This window comes from Phalangium opilio, unplaced genomic scaffold (assembly GCF_054372755.1).
Source record: "Phalangium opilio isolate 3A_F unplaced genomic scaffold, DU_Popi_V2 ptg000062l_1, whole genome shotgun sequence".
NCBI lineage: Eukaryota > Metazoa > Arthropoda > Arachnida > Opiliones > Phalangiidae > Phalangium > Phalangium opilio.
Window position 1 is genome coordinate 372080 of NW_028324179.1, and position 19921 is coordinate 392000.

General features: G+C 38.0%; 1 long non-coding RNA gene across 1 annotated transcript; it reads right to left on the bottom strand.

Moving 5' to 3' along the window:
* Positions 1-11126: 11126 nt before the first annotated feature.
* LOC149663408 (uncharacterized) lies at positions 11127-18233 on the bottom strand. The gene is made up of 2 exons (XR_016368544.1): positions 18001-18233; positions 11127-11632 (listed from the first exon to the last, which is right to left on the bottom strand). It is a non-coding gene; the product is annotated as an uncharacterized LOC149663408 (long non-coding RNA).
* Positions 18234-19921: the final 1688 nt, after the last annotated feature.

Here is a 19921-nt window from a genome sequence, read left to right on the forward strand (position 1 = left end):
GTAATTTCCAGTGAACTACTTATAAAGTTTTTATATACACATTAAAAATCCATTTCATTCATTTTTGAAGACTACTTTTTTAAATACAACGTTCTATAATTAACCTTAGATTTAACAAAAAATATATGGCATTCTAAAATTTAAAGAGATAGTTGTCTAATTTCAAAAGTGGTGGAAAAATTAAACTTCCAGACAAAAGGAGAAGAATTCGAATATCAATATTTTCATGTCAGTAGGACAAGTGAGTCTTTTTAATTTAAATAAAATAATAATTCGAACCATTATCTTCGGAGATTACCATCCATTTCACAATGAGAATTAATATTCGCATCCTTCTTCAAGAATTTGTCATTGTTACATTCTTCTCTAATTCATGTCATCGTGAATCTTCATTCCCGATTCTCCGCTACATTTCCATGGTAGACACGTCACCTATTCTGCAAACTGGAGTTCTGCCACGATATTTATTCTCCAAGCACTCAAAACATTTCCTAACAAAATCCAACCAAACATTTTTATACCGAAAAGACACCCAATCATTATTTACCGAAAAGACACAAAAACATTAGTCATCGAAAAGACACCCACCCGGAAGCTACACAAATTATTTTTTCTTTAAGAGCTTAAAACATTTACTTCAGAAAAGCCACAGAAGAATTCAACCCAAAACGCAAACATGGCGCATTATAGAATATTTGGAAAAATTTTAATGAAGAAAATCCTTCCACTTTAGCAATCACAACTTGCTTATCATTCCAAATTCACAGACTTAACACTACTCTGCCTACAAATCCAAAATTTCTACTTTCCAAAGCGCCATCCAAAACCTTTATTTCTAAGTTGGAACCCTATTGTCCTTTTAAAATCGAGACCCTATTGGCAATTAACTAATAAATCGCCACATTACTGAACGTAATTCTTAAAACCTCATCTCTATAATTTCAGAGTAAAACTATGCTATGGCTTGAACATCCTGTTTTTCTGATCGTAATGTTTTACTACTGAGCTAAGTTGATATAGAAGAAATAAATAATCGTTAGGCTTATTTGCTATTGTTTTGAACGTCACGTTTTTTGTCATAACGTTTGATTTTCTGACCTGATTTACAATTTGAAAACAGTTTTGGATTCTACGTGACACGACGCGTGCAACGATAGCATTGTTGATCCATTTGAAGCATTATTTCGTAACGTCATTATCGGGGGGTTTTACTATTTCCGCTTTGGCTAACGCCCTATTAGCGCCACAGTGTCATTTGTAATTTTAAAATAATTTTGAGAAGTAAACCTATTTAGAAAGTCCTATTTTGTTACTCTAGCTCAAATAGGAACAAAATGGCAGCCAAATGAAAATGTCCAGAAACTTTTGTCCGGGACTGTACATACATTGGAGTATGAGGATAGGGTGAATTATGATTTAAGAAATAAACAGTATTTTAATATGTTAATTATATTAAAATTTGAACCATTGCACCTGGTTTAATATGGTGTAATATGGAAGACCCAAAAAGAACCTTCTAGAAACAATGGAATGTTCTGGAATCGGAAAGAATATTCTAGATGGTCCGAGATGACCGACACTTCATTTTACATCCGAATTCGGCTTATATTGTAGGTAGTGTAAAGTCAACATGATGCTTTGATGTGAAGACTCCCTCGAGTCTAAGAAATTTACTCCTCAGATAAAAAACCCAAACTGTATCTTAAACTATAGTAGCAGGTACAATCGTACACGAGGGGTTTGACACCCAATTTCCGAATGTATTTACATGTTATAGCGTTTGACCACCCAGAATAGAGACTGGATATCACCTCAGTCGAGAAGTCAAGTTGACATGTTTGGTTAGGATGCACGTATTTTCGCCTTCTAGATGGTTCGAATGGAGGGGTCGGATACGTACTAATTCTACGTAACATGTTCTTTAAGTTATCAGTATATTTCGAACTGGTAACAGACCACCCAGTAATCAGGCTTGATTTCTTTCGCGGTTTTTGGGGTTTTTGGGGAAATCCCGATTGAAACCAGTGATTCATAGGTTTATGGTTTTTAATCCTACAATTCATACTAACAGTTTGAAGTTCTATTGTGATTTGGTGAAAATCCGTGAAAGGGTTAGAGGTTTTCATACTACATGTTAGACCCAGGGACATGGGCCATTTTCAATATTCTACTCACAACGATTTTTTCCGTCCAAGACGCAAGTCGAGTAGATTATTTTTTTTTAAAAAAAAACTTTGAAATTAAAATTAAAAAATGGTTCTGGGTTGCGTCCCTATGGGTGACATGTCGTGGATAAGCGCACCGGATGATCATCCCATACAAATTGAAATGGAGGATGAGATAATTTTAGATGATGAAGAGGAAGTACTAAACTTCATTGTCGAAAACGATGGTGATGATGATGATGGGGGTGATTCCCTTGTCACATTTCCAATTCTCCATCCGGGAGATATGTAAGTGAATTTTTTCCATTATTGTTTTCTTTTAGTATCAATAAGTAAGGTACCTTCTATATAACTAGCGCCGATCTCGGCGATTTTGATGATTTTGATGAAGAAGTGGTATTGAACATAAATTGTGAAGGATACCGGCAAAAACATCCATATGTATACACCCCACCATTTGTAGCGCTAATTGATTTCGTTTAGCATCATGGATACCATCAGGATCCTACTCCTACCGAGTATGGCCACCTCTCTATCCAGGCGCTTTTAACAAGCCTGGAAGATCTAATTGCGGGGTACATACGCCCAAGGTGTGTGTTGAAAATATAGCTAGGTTTTAGATTATTTATTAATATATTTTGGGATTTCTCCCCCCTTAGCCCGACTACGGATATCAATGGGGCTTACCCCACCCCAGATGCTGGGCTCCCAGCACCTAACTGCGATGGATATGGGTATGATATATTAAAATTACTTAATCTTATTTACATTAATTACAATACACATATATCCACAAAAACATTTTTGCCTCTTATTTATTGTTAACAGTGTCCAAAACGCCATATTCACGCTCATAATGAGGAGGCGGGATGCCCGCAACAGTTTACATGGGGGTGAGGACCACGTGCTCGCCACCCAGCTCGACAGGGCTTTAATCGAACATGTCGGTGTTGCGATTAACCGCAGTGTGTGTGACAATTTAAGTTTAGCGTATCAAGTTTAAAAAAAAATAAAGAAAAAAACATATGTAAAATAGACTATATATTGTTTAAATTTTTATTCGTCTCCTAAATTTTTATTTACAATTTCTTTGTGGTTATAAATCCACTCGGAAAATAATATACATTTAGAGAGTGCGCATAAATACTTCTTATTATTGCGGACAGTTTTATGGTTAAGCATACATGTAATCATGGGTCCATCATCGTCGATTTCGTTGGCTTTGGGACACCCCACTCCATTCAAGTCTATAACTTCCCGATTAATAATGTTCAACAAAAAGAAACACTTTTCATCTTCTTTGCAGAATACGCGGTCGTAGCCTTGTACTGCAGATCGGAGGCACTCCCCGAGTTTTTCGTAGGGGGTTACCCCATAATCCCATCCCAGGCCGTGCAGGTTGTTTAGAAGCCACCTGTTCTGACGCACAGTGTCGTATGTAAGTTTTTTTCGCTGTATGGGGGCGCGAAAGACCATGAGCCAACCCTCGGTGTTTTCTCTACGGTTGTAACGGCCACCTCCTTGGCTATTTGTTCCCGTTCAACTCCAACAATTCGCCCGGTAAGAAAATCAAAGTCAACGACCACGGATTTCTAAGCCTTGGTGAGGGTAAAAAAAAAACAAAACACTGATATTTACGGTTCAAACTTTAACTTTAAAATAATAAGTACACAAAAACTATACTTACTTTGTACTTGGTCGCTGTTCCTTCCTCGTCGAACTTGAGTGAGATTGTGATGGTGGTTTAATTTGGGGTCCTGGCTATTTATACTATTTAATAAGATCATCATCCTAGCTTTCACTGTACATTATTGGTGTTTACGCCGTGGGTTTTTTCGGGAAGATTATTCTCGAACAATCTACAACTTTGACTGTACATTTTACGTCATGGCCTTAAACAACGTTAACCTGGGGTTTTATAGTGAATTTTTCTAGAATAATCTAGCAACCTGGGTTCTATGGGGTATTTCTAATTTTCTGGAATGATCTAAAATATTCGGTAGAGCTAGGTTTTTATGGGAAAATATAAAAGTAGGGTTTTTTGGGGATTCTTTATTTACCCCCCCCAAACATCATCTGGAGTTTCATACCCCCCTAACCATTTGATTAATACGGGAGAAATTAATGGTTCAAATTTTAATCTAATTAACCTCATACTCCAATGTATGTACTTCTACATCCGAGAATCGAACACGCTTCATTGATTTCTACAGCCACATAAAACGAATGCTATTAGTAAGTCCCGCACGGAGCACGCTCTGGCCAGAGAGGGCTTTTGAAAAGTTGCAGTGCAAGAAGCTCTATTTATAACTAATTCAAGAAAGCGCTCACTTCTTTATGACAGGTTTTAAGGTCTTAGAAACTGATTATCTAACCATTGAACTTAGTGTTTATGATCGTTTAGGGGATTTCAATCCAGCTCCAAAAACTCTTAAAAAACAGTTTCGGGTAATTAATGGGGGAAACATTCCAAAGAAATAGAAAACATTACAGAGGCTTTCAATCTAGCTACTATAACCATCTTGTTTCGAAAATCGAAAATGAAATTAAATTTTCAATTAATCTTTAAATTAATAACGAAATACCTTAAATTAACACTTTAAAGATAATACTAGCCCTTTAAACTTAAACTTATCCCTTTAAAATAAACCGAAAAGAAATTCTTTCGTACAATAGATGAGGAAGCAGCCCTTCAATGTTGACACAAAACTTTCTAGAACTATCCTATACCCCTATATACATAGTGTAAAATGAAATACCTAGCAACTAAAGTACTTTCCAAGAACCCAGAGAAATGTCTAGCTTATTTAGACCCCAAGCAACAAGACCTTGAGTCACTATCCTGGTACCTGGCCCGAGAAACTTCTATAACATTTTTTTTAACCCTTAAACTGACCAATCCCCATTTGGTCACAGATTTATAAATAAAATAAAAATAAATGCTTGCTTTATTTGGATATCCTTATAAGAGAAAAAACTCTTATTTACAAAAGGGTCCGATTAAATTAATTTCAGATATTATAAAGTAATTAAAACTTAAGATCCGTTTCAAATGATTTGAGTAGTCGCGTTGTTTAAAAATATTTATATTTTGTTATATTTTTAACTGTTGGCGGTAGTTTGTTCCCCATATGGACCCCCTGATGTTAGGTACTTTTAGTTCTGTAACGGGACGAAAGAGGTTCCACCGCAAAATTCGTCGATTTACCACGGGTGTTATGGGGTTGATTTGTGGCGGGGAACCAGTCGTTGACGTACTTGGGGGCAGTTTTGTTTTTAGGCTCGAACATGAATATTAGGAGGTTCATTAGGTATAATTTATTTAGGTCCATTAACTCGGCACCTTTTCTAGCTTCAGAGGCGGACGAGTGTTTTGACATTTTTCATAATTAATTTCGCACAGCTATTTTGGGCTATATAGAGCTTAGTTAACGCTGTAGGGGACACATTGTGGTAGAAAATATTTCCGTATTCGAAGATTGGTTTAACCAGTGAGTTATATAGCAGCTTGAAGGTTTTATATGTAAGATGAGGTTGCAGAGGCCTTAGAAGCCACAAGCGTGAGTCAACTTTCCTTCTCACGTAATCAATCTGGTTTTTCCATGACAAGGTTTCATCAATCCATATTCCAAGATATTTAAAAGTGGTTACACGCAAAATTGAGCCTGAGCATAGTGACCCTATGTTTGCCGAAGCCTTTTGCTTAGCGGAGTTGCGGTTAAATAACATGAATTTAGTTTTTTATTCATTTAGAATAAGCCCCATGCTCAACATTCTGGTTTTGAGGCTAACAATGTCTAGTTCCATATTTTTGATTAATGTAGATAAGTCTTGGTGTGTATATATGAGAGCCGTATCATCGGCATACTCATTTGCAGTTGAAAACTTCAGGGATTTATGTAGGTCTGAGGTGTAGACGTTGAATAGTAGCGGTCCTAGGACGCTTCCCTGCGGAACACCGCTTTTTATCTCCTTTATTGCTGAAGTTACTGCCTTGCAGGAAACGAGTTGGTTACGATGTGATAGGTAAGATTTGAAGCAGTCAAGGGCTTTATCTGCAACTCCTGCATTATTAAGGGCTCTAATTAGTGTGTTGTGCTGGACAGTGTCAAACGCTTTTGATAAATCGATGAAGACGACTATGACATAAGATCCTTCGTTAAGGCCATCCAAAATGGACTCGTAAAGATTAAACATGCAGGTTGTAGTGGAATACCCGTAACGGAAGCCCGATTGAAGCTCATAGAGGATCTAGTTCTCATTGAAAAATGAGTAGGAAAATTTGTATACAATTTTTTCGCACAAACTGGAAATGGTGGGCAGGATCGAAATAGGCCGATCATTTTCTGGCTTCAGGGAGCTTCCTGATTAATGAATAGGTATGACTTTCGCTGTTTTCCATTGATGGGGGAAGATACCGGAAGCAAGAGATAAGTTTTGCCTATTCGTTGATAACATGAATCCGCCCGGCTACGTAATAAATATGGTCCACTATTCGCCAAACCAAAGTCAATCAACAAACGTCCCAGAAATCCTTGCGAGAAACTAGAAGTTATATATACGAAGTCCCTCCTGTCCCACCCTCAGTCGATTCCTGAACTGCTTAACGAGACCCTCTCGGCTCACCCTTAAGAAACCCTTAGAAGTCCGGAGTATTATTTTATATCGGAGATTTTATTTTATTCATTTTGATACCTTTATTTTTCGTCAATTTGAATCCTTAATTTTTCGCAAGAGAATCGGAGATTTTGTTTTATTCATTTTGATACCTTTATTTTTAATCAATTTGAATCCTTAATTTTTTGGAGAAACTCGGAGACATTTTTTAAACCCCTAAGTTGAAGGCTTTGGTCCCATTGAACCGAATTCCCATTCGACAGAAGGGTTTTTATTGGGGGGTCCCATTCGACCGAACGTAGCCAAAGGTGCGATTTTATTATAGTCCCATTGGACCGAAATTCTATTGAACTGGAAGAAGACATACTGTGTGGTTTTGCATTAAATATATTTTTAATTTCACAACTTATTATTTTTAAAATAAATGTGATTTGAAAATGTATTACTGCACTTATTTTAACTACGTTTTAATTACGGCGAACCTTACCTACCCTAGCCTAACCTAACCTAACCTAACCTAACCAAACCTAACCTAACCCAACCCAACCTTGTTTGGAGGTAAAAAGATTATTTATATGAGTATTAAAAGCCAGCCTCTTACCACGAACAATTTATTAGCAATAATAGCAATATTTTGGAAAAGATGTCAGATAATTAATTGGAGAATATTTTGGAAAAGGTGGCAGCTAATTAATAGGAGAATATTTTGGAAAAGGTGGCAGCTAATTAATAGGAAAATCTTTTGGAAAAGGTGGCAGCTAATTAATAGGAGAATATTTTAGAAAAGGTGGTAGCTAATTAAAAGGAGAATATTTTGGAAAATGTGGCAGCTAATTAGTAGGAGAATGTTTTGGAAAAGGTTGCAGCTAATTAATAGGAGAATGTTTTGGAAAAGGTGGTAGCTAATAAGTAGGAGAATGTTTTGGAAAAGGTTGCAGCTAATTAATAGGAGAATATTTTGAAAAAATTGGCAGCTAATTAATAGGAAAATCTTTTGGAAAAGGTGGCATCTAATTAATAGGAGAATGCTTTGGAAAAGGTGGAAGCTATTTAAAGGGACAATATTTTGGAAAAGGTGGTAGCTATTTAAAGGGAGAATATTTTGGAAAAGGTGGTAGCTAATTAAAAGGAGCATATTTTGGAAAAGGTGTCAACGAATTATTGGAACAAAACCAAACCAAACCTAAGCTAACCTAACCTAACCTAAGCTAACCTAACGTAACCTATGCTAACCTAACCTAACCTATGCTAACCTAACCTAACCTAACCTAACCTAACCTAACCCACCCGAAACCAAAATATTAAAATTTTAATTTAAAATTTAAAGACATTGATGGAACTACCATTAAGACTGTACTTCATTTTAAGCACAATTTGTTTATTAATTCTATATATCTCTTGCCTTGAAAGGAATGAAAGTGAGCGTTTTAATTAGTATCACGAACCATTTACTTTTAATATTATTAACATACCTTTCGGAGATTCGAACCAACAACCTATCGCTTCGCAGTCCAACATCGTATCCACTACACCACCGAATCGCTGACGGCTACAGTGTTTCAAGTTATATTCATGTATTTTTTAGGGGCATATTCGGACGATTGGGATTTCGGTCCATCGGGAATATAGCCATTGGGCTGGAAATCTAAAATCATTGCGGCATATTCGGTCGAATGGGATTTCGGTCCATTGGGAATTCGGTTGAAAGGAACGATACCAGTTTCTTAAATTCTTATTTTGACCCCTGTAAAAAGTTTGTGAAATTTATGGCAAAGATTGAATATTATGTTGAATATTAAAATTTGGATTAGAATCTATTTGACTATCATTTGACACATACCATCAAACGCGGTCAATTTTGATTCAGAAATTTTATGAGCCCCTCGTTTCCATTAAAAGGCCTTAACTCGCCACAACTGACTGCATTCTAACATCTTGTCTAGCGTTAGCGAGGTTGAATCATAAGTGCAAAGAGGTAGGTGTTTGTCTTGCATCTTCACCCCTCTCGTAAGAATCGAACACCCCACCCCACCCCTATAAAAACAAATAAAAAAGGTAGGAAAAGGCTTATAAATTGGCGCAGTCGGCTGGATACGATCCTTCGGAATCTTATCAATATGATGGATTTTGACATGTCTTGAAGAGAGTCAAAGTTGGTTCAATTATTAAAAACCCATATATTTTGAAAAATATTGAAAAAATCGAGCAATCAAAATGACGGACATTACTCTTAACTCGTCAGATCTAGTATTATTCATCGCCATTAACATAATGTTGTTATTGGTAGCTATCTTATATAATAAGATATTGAACTTCCTGAGAAACCTTATTATGAAGATAGGTTGCAACAGAATGCCCCAGTAAGAAATTAAATTGGCCGGTCGCTAAAGGAGATTCCGTTACAGGACGTTAGGTAGGCCTGATTTTAACTAAGGGGGACCTCGTGACAACGTTAAGTCTTAAAAAAAGGGGATTCTAAAATAGGCCTAGTCTGACAACTTCATCCCGTTGGAACTTAATAAAAGAAATTATTCATGTTGAAGTCAAAAACGTAGTTTTAATTGAAGTTATAATTTTACAAAGAAAAAAACTTTTTACAAGTTAAACTCTCGAGGGACGACGGCTTGATTTAACAAAACTTATCGCGAGACGCGGGACCAGAGATTCTCCCTCCGACGGCTTCCGAACAAAAATTAGTGCCGTGGTTCTTTCACGGGTCTGGCTTTTATGCAAAAAATCATAAAAAGGGGGGGGGGTGAGGAGAGAGAAAGGAAAAAGAAGGAGGTGACGTAGACAATAGAGGGCCGGACATATTCCGAGCAATATGTCCGGTCTTCCGTCGTCTGCAACGGTTTCTGGGGGGTGTGACCGTGAAAGAACCACGGCACCTGCTCTTGAGAGCCCCGAACGAGGGATAAGGCACTGGCGTAATACGCTTCCCATCGTACACCCTCAGAAAGACTTTATTACAGAGTGGCTTTCCCCTCTTCAACGAGAAGCGCACGCCGTCCGAGAGATCAGGCACTGGCGTATTCCCACGTTATTACCTCTTTGGAGGTTTAAATGCCGTAAAATCGGGCGATATGCCTTCAATCCGATCTAATTTTGAAATAAAAACTGTAAAAAGTAATCACGAGTGTATTTCCGCGTTATACGGCGTACTTCGCTTCCTATCGTACGCCCCCAGAAAGACTTTATTACAGAGTGGCTTTTCCCTCGTCAAATTTTCTGTATGGACTAACATTTTTGCAAACGCCATCTAGATGTCGTGTGCAAAAATATAAATGGACTTTTTTTAAATTTATTTTAAATCCGCGATTAGGGCCAAAAACAGTTTGTCAAAAAAATGCTCGTCCCTCTGCCCGTCACGGACGCTTTCGTCGGCTGGCATGGTGTTTAATTGCCACCATGCTCGGTATTGGCGAAGCTGCATTAGTTTAATCAGCATTCTATTAAAAACCACCCGCCATTAGAAACTAGTTTGATGTTTTTCCCTTATTATTATTAAATAAGAAAAGGGAAAACTTACAGAAATCCTTTACAGTTCAATGGTAAGAGGCTACGTAAATAATAGAAAATTGTGATCAATTAAAAATCTAAATATTCTATTCTTAATAGCTGATAAAAAAAATAATTTTTACTTTGGCTCGAAAACAATGACTGAGTGCTGATCAACTATTATATTTAATACTCGCTCGCGTGTAATAAGAACTTCCATCAAAAGGATATAAAGAATGGGTAGATTTTACTGATGACTAATATTTTTGTAGCACCCTAGGAGCAAAGGCACTCGGCGTTGCCCGTCAGCTCGTCGGGACATTTTTTATTACTTTTCACGCCGACATTATTTCATAAAGAAGGGTTTTTAAGTTTTTGGCCGCCATTTAAAAAGATGGCGACAAACCGAACCCGAAACATTCAGCCCGTCTATAGGTTAAAGGAAACCAGTGTACTAAATATTTGTGAAATCGGTTGAAACGCGCGGACTTTGTTGCATAGAGAAGATTTTTTTTCATTTCTGGACGCCATTTTTTAAGATGGCGGCGGATTGGAAAAATCTTTCTTAGTACGCGCCTACTACTTATGAGTAACGTTCGTGCAAATTTTCAGCTTTCTAGGGCAAGCGGTTTGGGCTGGGCGTTGATTATCAGTCAGTCATTCAGGACTTTGATTTATATAGATATAGATTGATTCAGCAGTTCGTTAAAGTAGAAATCGTCATTGAAATAAACCCTCTCCTATCCAAGTAAAATGTCGAATCCCGCTGTAACCCTCAATCTAATAATTTAACTAAGGGGAGAAAACTCCCGAGGGCCATAAAAATTAAGTAAAGACAACTTACAGTTTTAATCCAAATTCAACAAGTTTATTTCAATTGACTGACATAGGGATAAACCCTTAACCGAACTGGTATACAAGAGTCGATCCGTCTTAGGAGAAATCAAAAACAGAACTGATAAGAATTCTAAATTATTCTAGATTACAACTGCGGAAGGGGGAGTGGCTTGTAACATGGAGGCTAAATATGCCCTGCCAGAACCAAGGAGTGGAAACTCCAATGATTCTGGCAGCCATGTTACATCCCCCCCCTCTTTAGGAACTGTTATTATAATACAAAAATATAGAATAGAAAGTTTTTTTTTTTTTTTTTTCAGTTTAGGGTTACCCCGAGGAACCCTTAAAATCATTAGCAGGGGTATAAGTATTTTTAAGTTCGTTCACAAAACGGTGATTTTTTCTTCATTGGTGCTACATGAGCTTCTGTTCAATCTTCATATCCGAAGGGCTTCCCTATAAATGTGACATTAGGCTCTCCTTACGGATGATCAAAGTACATGGGTAGTGGTCATCTAGAATGATCCTCTTTTAGTACTTTCTTTTTGTTGCTTGGGAAATAAATTCCCAAGGGAAAACAGAGATTGGTTCTCGGGTAAAACAGAAATAGTCCCTTTCTAGGTTCGTGACGTTATTATTGTTAAGGTAAACTTGAACCTCATAAGGTGACCTCAACCTTTTATTATCAGGAGGTCGATAGTAGATATCTACTTCATTACCTCCGGGCTGAACCGTCGCCCTCTTACATACCTCTCGGCGCCATCCCAATTTAAAAGGCTCTAAATAAATATCGGGTAAGGAAGCCCTGTTTAATCTTGGGGTCCTCATCGACTCAGATAATGTGGCCGATGAACTTTCGGACTCACGCAGTGCTTGGGATTGCGATTGAGAAGAAATCTGTACAGGAGTTGATATTTCCTCCGAAAGAGTAGAAATCGGTTCAGGAGATACGATTTCGTCCGAAAAACCAGAAGAAGGAGAATGGTGTAAGGCCGGTTCCGCGACTAATTGTTCAGAAGACGTTGATTTGTCTTCCGGCGTTAGAATTTCTTCTGAAAAACTGGAAGTTGGTGGATGTAGCTTAGTTCCCGCGACTGATTTTTCACCATCAGACGGGGAAGCCTCCCCTGCCGCAGAAGGCGGACTATCGTTAGTGGGATGATTGAGCTGAAAAGCCCTCATATCATGGTTAGTACGGAGAAGGAGAGGTGGGTCTTCAAAAAGGGCCATGCCCGGTTCACTATCAGAGTCTGTTGGTTGATGTGAATCATCGGAAGTCTCAGGAGGGATCTGTTGATCCGCTGCTTGATCTTCTAGTGTACTAGATGTCGTCGTATGCGGGACATCCGGAATAGCAGGAATGATCTGTTGATCGACTTCCTGATTGTCCTGAGGCGACGGTGATGTAGAAGATGATGATGATTCAGATGAAGTAGTTGAGGAAGTCGCAGTAGGAGGGTGTTCAATGGTACCACCGTTAGTTTTGGGACTAAGCTCAGGATCATCTGCAACGTTCGACTGTGAAGTAGGGGCATGTTCGGCATTATCGAAGACGGCTACATTAGTCCAATAGAGCTTCAGATGCTCTAGATTTACTTTTCCTACATTTTGCCCTGAGTTAGCATCCTCTAACTCATATACTACAGGAGAATGTTTTGCAATAATTTTAAAGGGACCTGCCCATTTAGGACTGAGCTTTTTCATAAGCTGACCTGTCGTACTTGACAAAGGATGGGTTTCCATCCATACTAAAGTTCCTACCTCAAATTCTAGAGGGTCATGGCGGAGGTCATAGTATTTCTTTTGATGTGCTTTAGCTAACTTGGATAATTCGTTGCTAAATTTTAATTGCTTCTTAAGAACTTTTAAAGCTTTAGTACGCTCAGGGTCATCAGGGTCCTGAATGGGTTCTTCAATTTCTAAATCCCAAGGGAGACGTGGCTCCCGCCCTAAATTCAAAAAGAAAGGGGATCTGCCCGTAGTTTCATGCGGTGCAGAATTGATAGCAAATTGAAGAAGGTCAAGGGATTCATCCCATCTATCATGGTGATTCCCTACATAAAATGATATAAGTTCACCTATTACACGATTAACTCGTTCGGTGGGATTTCCCTTAGGCGTGTAGGGGGTAGTAAACTTAGGATTTATTCTTAAAGCTCTGCAAGTTTGCAGCCAAAGTTTCGAAGTAAATTGTACCCCTCTATCACTAAGAATAGCTTTAGGAGCTCCCCACCTGGTAATAATAGACTTTAAGGCTTGAACGCAAGTTTTAGCTGTAATAGTCTTCAGTGGAATCATTTCCACGAACTTTGTCATATAATCGACAAAGACTATTAAATACTTATAATGGTGTCTACTTTGAGGGAAAGGCCCCATTATGTCAACGCTAATTTGGTCCCAAGGACTTGTCATTTCAGAGGGTTGCATTAGCCCTGGCTTCTTTCTATTCCTAGCCTTAAACTGTTGGCATAATGTACAACCTCTAACGTAATCCTGAACATCTCTTACTATAGTAGGCCACCAATATCTAAATATTACTTTGCTCAGGGTTTTATCTTTGCCTCTGTGAGCTGATAGTGGGTGGTCATGTAATAACCGCATGGCTTCTAGCCTTAAGCGCGGGGGTAAATATATTTTCTCAGGTTGGTTTCTATAAGGTCTTCTATAAAGAAGATTATTTTTCAGTTCAAACAATTTATGTCTAACAGGATTAGGTTCTTGTAAGGAATTTAGTATAGGGGAAGCAAAAGGATCTTCCCTTTGTGATTTTCTCACATCTTCCAAGGTGAAAACAGAATATAAGGTTCTAGGACCTGGTGGGCGAACGCGACCTTCAACAGTGTCACTAGAGGAAGATGACGGATTACTACTAGTAGAATAAGAACTTGTACTGCTACTGGTTGGATTCATAGATAAAGAAGGGGAGGAGCTAAAGTTTATACTCAAGACGTTTATCGGTGCTCTTGATAAAGCGTCTGCCACCACATTTTCTACTCCTTTCTTGTGTTTAATGTTAAAATCAAACGTTTGAAGGTACATAGCCCATTTAACTAGACGAGAATTCGGTTCCCTAATATTGAATAGCCATTGCAAAGCTTGATGGTCCGTAAGAACTGTAAACTTACGACCTTCTAAAAAGGGTCTAAATTTTTTAACTGTCCAACAAATAGCTAAACATTCTTTCTCGCTAGTCGAGTATCTAGTTTCGGCTTCTTTAAGTCCTGTACTCGCATATGCTATCGGGACTTCTATATCGTCCTGAATTTGGGATAGAAGGGCACCTAACCCTGCGTCACTAGCATCTGTAGTTAGAATGCAAGGGGAATCCCTTCTAAAGGAAGCTAAGGGCGGAGCCTTACATATTTCTTCCTTAATTCTATCGAACGCCATCTGCTGTTCAGTACCCCAATTGAATTTCTGACCTTTTCTTTTAAGTTTATTAATTGGAGCTACTATTTGAGAATAGTGATTAATAAACCGGTTATGCCAACCTGCCATTCCTAAAAATCTTTGCACTTCCTTAATATTTTTAGGAGGAGGGAATTTCTTAATGGCTTCAATCTTAGAAGGGTCAATATGCACTCCTTGTTTATTAACTATATGACCGAAAATAACAGCTTCTTTTTGAGCAAACCGACATTTTTTCAATTGAAGGGTGAGACCCGCTTCCTTTAATCTATTTAGGACGTATTCCAAACACGTTAAGTGCTGATCCCAATCTTCACTAAGAGAAATTAGATCGTCTAAATAGTCAATTAACTGAAAGTAATCGGCGTCTCTAAAAATTTCGTCGATTAAACGTTGAAACGAGCTAGGGGCGTTACAAAGCCCAAAAGGGAGTACGTTAAACTCGTATTTTCCCATATGAGTCACGAAAGCTGTTTTGGGTCTACTCTTCGGGTGCATTTCCATTTGCCAATACCCGGATTTTAAGTCAAGGGTAGTGATAAATTTAGGTCGTCCCACTCTAGCTAGCATATCTTCTATATTAGGCAAGGGGTAAGGGTCCTTTATGGTAACCTGATTTAGTTTTCTATAATCAATACAAAACCTATAGGGTTTACCCCGTTTTGTTTGATCAACTAAAACAACGGGCGAAGCCCAAGGAGATATGGAGGGTCTAATGATACCATCATTCAGCATTTCCCTAACATGTTGCTCTATAATTTTCTTCTTCTGATCATTAACGCGATAAGGCTGAGATTTAATGGGCGGACTATTACCTGTATGGATTTCATGGAAGACTAGTCCTGTTCTTCCTACCTTATCCGAAAACAATTCTGGAAATTTTACTAAGAGGGCTTCTAACTGAAGACGTTGTTCATCAGAAATAGGGGCTGCGGAAACCGCTTCCCTAATGTTATCTAATATCTCCTGGTTTACTGGAACCTTTTCTGATGGAATTGAAAAGGGGATCTTCAAATTACCCACTAAACAATGTGAAGATTCAAAATCTAATTTGACCCTATATTCCTCAAGGAAATCTTGTCCCAATATAAAGTCACTAGTGAGGGAAGGAACAATATAGAATTGAAATTTAAAATGATTTTCATTCCCATTATCCTTAAGAGAGAACTCAAGTTCGTGGGAACCTTTTGTAAACGTATAACGGCCGTCGCCCCAGACAACACAATCTAAATGTTCATCTTCAGGTAGTTCTGAAGAATTTCTAAATTTGCAAATCTTTTGCCATTGATCTAAGCTAATAAAAGAAGCATCTGCCCCGCTATCTAATTTTGCGTGTACTGTCGCGTGTTCAAATGTAACGGGAATAGTAACCCTTTTGTGAATGGAACCTTTCTTTACGGATTCAATCCTCAAAGGGAACGCGACACGCTTCTTGATAGGGTTATTTATTTTGCACCGGGAGAGGGACCCTGAGGGATCTCTCCCGCTTTGGCTTCCCCCGACTTGACGGTTTGTTTATCAGGGCAGTCGGTAGCGTAATGTCCACTCTTCTGACATATGTAACAAGTAGGCGGGTTAAATTGTCTAGCTGGGGATTTGGCTCTATACCTAGACCTTGAATTAGGTCGAGAGTTATTTCCTTGTACATTTGGGATCATTGACCTATTTTGGTTTCCCATATTTTGATTAGGATATTCCCAAGGTTGGACATTCTGATTATAATACATAGGTTGAGGGATCCAATTCATGGCATAAGGCTGAGGAGCAAAGGCCCCAGTATTACGGGAATCCCTAGCCCTATTCGACTGCTTAGGAGGAGATTTTTTCTTCTCAATAGGCTTATCTTCTTTGTGCAGGTTTCTTTCTACTGTTTTTAAAGCTGTTCTTAACTGCTCAAGAGTTGTAAATGGCATAAAAAGGAGAGGAGCTTCCAACTCTTTTTTAAGGTTACTTTTTATAATGTTAACTAATTCTTTCTCCGTTAGCGGGAGATTCATTCCCAGATTTAATTTAGTTACTTCCCCAATAAATTCTTCAACAGATTCTTTATCTTTCTGCCTCCTTTGGGAAATTTCTAATCTAAGTTTTGAATCTGCTTCAGAGTCCCTAAACTGAGCTTTAAAATGTTTCTTAAAACTTTTCCATGTTAGCTTAGGATGATTTGGGTTAGTCTGGCGTACAGAATCATATCTCAGGGTTAGATTTCTAAACCAGTAAAGGGCATGCCCTCTAAGCAAGAGAGGTAAAGCAGATAGACTCTCTTTATCTGTAAGTTTATGGAACTTTGAAAATTCCTCATAAGAAATGAGAAACTCTGCGGCACTTTCATTTGGAGAACCCGAAAATGCTAACCTTTCAGGAGGGATAACAGGGGTTCTAACAGCTGAAGGAGCTGGAGAAATAGCTTTTACTAAATTGGCATTAGCTTGTACTAGTTGAGGTAGGGCATTAGCTATTACCGTTAAACTATTCACCATGGCCTGAAATAGGGGGAGTAAATGATTTCCCACATCCTCAGCGGATGTATTTGGACCAAATTGGAAATTAATAGGAGGAATTTGAGGGATATTCCCTGTAGTTCCTGTTGCAGAAGATTGTTGGGGATCATTCCCGGTAGGCCTAGGAGGGGAAGTATTCTCCTCCTTATTAGGATTACGTTGTGATCTAGTCTTAGACTGTAAATTACTAAAAAAGCGAACTTTTGGCCTAACACTAGGTACTTCTGTATCGGAACCTGATGGATTATTCGCATCAGAGGAAGGAATAGTTAAAGGGGTAGAAGACCCCGCAGGAGGAGGAATGCCTCTCATCGGAAAGAGTTGATAGGGATTTTCTCCCGAGGCTAAAGGGTTTAAGTAGGAAACCTTCTCTTCCTTTTTCTTTCTTGTTAAGTCCTCCATGTAAAGCATGTTATTGAAGGAAGCTGCAAGATCTTCCTCCCGTTCTGCCGGTAGTAAGGAATCAAACTCCTCTTCCTCCGAATCTTCTTCATTATTGTAAGACGGTTGATCGCCGTCGTCGTCTTCAGTTTGGGTCGATCTCCATTTTTGGTTATCCATAGGAAGTTTACCGTGGGCCATTATTATTACGTTTATTTAAATTTAATTAATAGAACAATAAGTCTTATGGTAAACAATCAATAACAATACGACTTTTAATTAATTACAGTCCGTTAAAACTAGGTTAATTCCTTTTATTGACTTGGAAAACTATGATTAAGTTGGATTAATTGAATAATAATTAATTGGGTAAACAGCGTAATTAATCAACGAGAGAGCCGAGGCTTAATGTCCCGCGAGGGGGGCGTTGAAAACTCGCCGGTAACAACACAATGTTTTAGGGACAAAACCGAGGCTTAAAGCCTAACATGTTTCGTGCCCCACGTTGGGCGCCATTTATGTAACCCTCAATCTAATAATTTAACTAAGGGGAGAAAACTCCCGAGGGCCATAAAAATTAAGTAAAGACAACTTACAGTTTTAATCCAAATTCAACAAGTTTATTTCAATTGACTGACATAGGGATAAACCCTTAACCGAACTGGTATACAAGAGTCGATCCGTCTTAGGAGAAATCAAAAACAGAACTGATAAGAATTCTAAATTATTCTAGATTACAACTGCGGAAGGGGGAGTGGCTTGTAACATGGAGGCTAAATATGCCCTGCCAGAACCAAGGAGTGGAAACTCCAATGATTCTGGCAGCCATGTTACACCGCTTTAATCCTACCAAAACACGTCGGATATTTAGGTTAAGTTAGTTATAAAAGGTTAAGTGCTAAGAAAATAACACCTACAGCGCTACATTTTAAAGTTTCGAAATTTTTGGCCGGAAATACGTGCCAGGGTCTAAATATGAATGGAGGTGTCAAAGGCGAAGGTGGAGGCGATGGCGCTGACGGTGAAGGGGTATTCGATGAATCCGAGTACAGACTGTTAAAGAAGTCATTGCGCGTTGCAGTTTTTGCACATAATTTACTATATTTCGGAAACTATGCAAGCTAGCGCTCTGGAATAAAGTGTATTATAATAATTTTTCATTTCTCTTTCAAATCTTATCCGTTTCATAGTTGTCCATTGTAAACTTTTACCGGAAACCGGAAGTGTCCAAATTAACAACTTTTTAAATATTGGATTCTCGCGGTTATAAATGCGATTTTCAGATTCCTTGGGGTCGATTCATATTTGAAAAGTTTTCACCAAATTCAATTCGGATGAGTAGGTCACGAGTAATTAGCCTTTATTCAAAATCTGGCAACTTCGATTTAAATGGCGATAATTAATAATCGAGAATCGAATCTTTGTCGAAATAATGCTTGTTAGATGTTATGGCGCTTTATGTTAGGTCTTAAGGCGCAATGCTTTGAAACAAATCCGTCGTTCATTAAGAAAAAACCCGCGTATTTTGAAGAGGATAAGCGGTTTGAAAACGTTGTCAATTGGGCCATGACATAATTCTAGGAGAGCTTTAGCTCTCTTAGATAAGACCTCATACTGCTCTTAATGTATAAGGAGGGTTTTTTGTTTGGATGTAGTTTTTTTTGTATTGTATTAATTGTTTTGAACAAAATCCACTGAACTAACATTCGGACCCTTAATATGTGGTTAAAATTTCAAAGAGATCCCTCCATTAGTTTTTTTCATAGAAAATAAAGTTGCTAAGGGTGGTTTTCATTTCCATTAAAAAATTCAGACATTTTGGCAAAAAAAGGGAAATTTTCCTATAGGAATAACATGGGAAATGTTTGCTGTAATAGCGAAAGTTTCACGACCATTTTTTGAAGAGTATTTATTCGATAGGTCTGAAAAGGGTTTTAAATGAAAGGTTGAACATTAAACTGGTGCCTTTCGAATTTTTATTGAAACCAATTAATATTAAGTATTACTTTTTGTACTTTTAAGCACATACTTAAACTTACGACCTTTTATTCTGTTGGACTTACGTGGTATAATCCTAGCTAAAATCATAGAGAAACGTACTGTTGGACTTACGCTGTTTTACCGCTAATAGAGCGAAGTTTTTTGTTTACTAAATGCGTCGTCCGCTCTGTTTATGGGCGAGTTTAAGGCGAATTTTTTCACTTTTCATCTAAAAGAAGGGGTTAATTAGTCCCAATTTTATTTTATTCTCGTAAGTTAAACTTCATTATAATTTAATACAAAAGAATTTAAAGTTAAGATTTAGCCGATAATTTTTAAATTCACTGATTTCACTAAGCCTCGGTCAAAAGTTCAAGACACGCTGATTGTACTATTGTAGACTAGAGACCAATTGGCCATGTTGCGTTCGTTTTAAGGTGTTTCACCTGGTGCCATTGGCCAACGATAGCCGCTAATTAGGTAATTTGTTTAAATTAAATCAATTTTTGTTGTTTAAAGTAGATCAATGCAAACTAA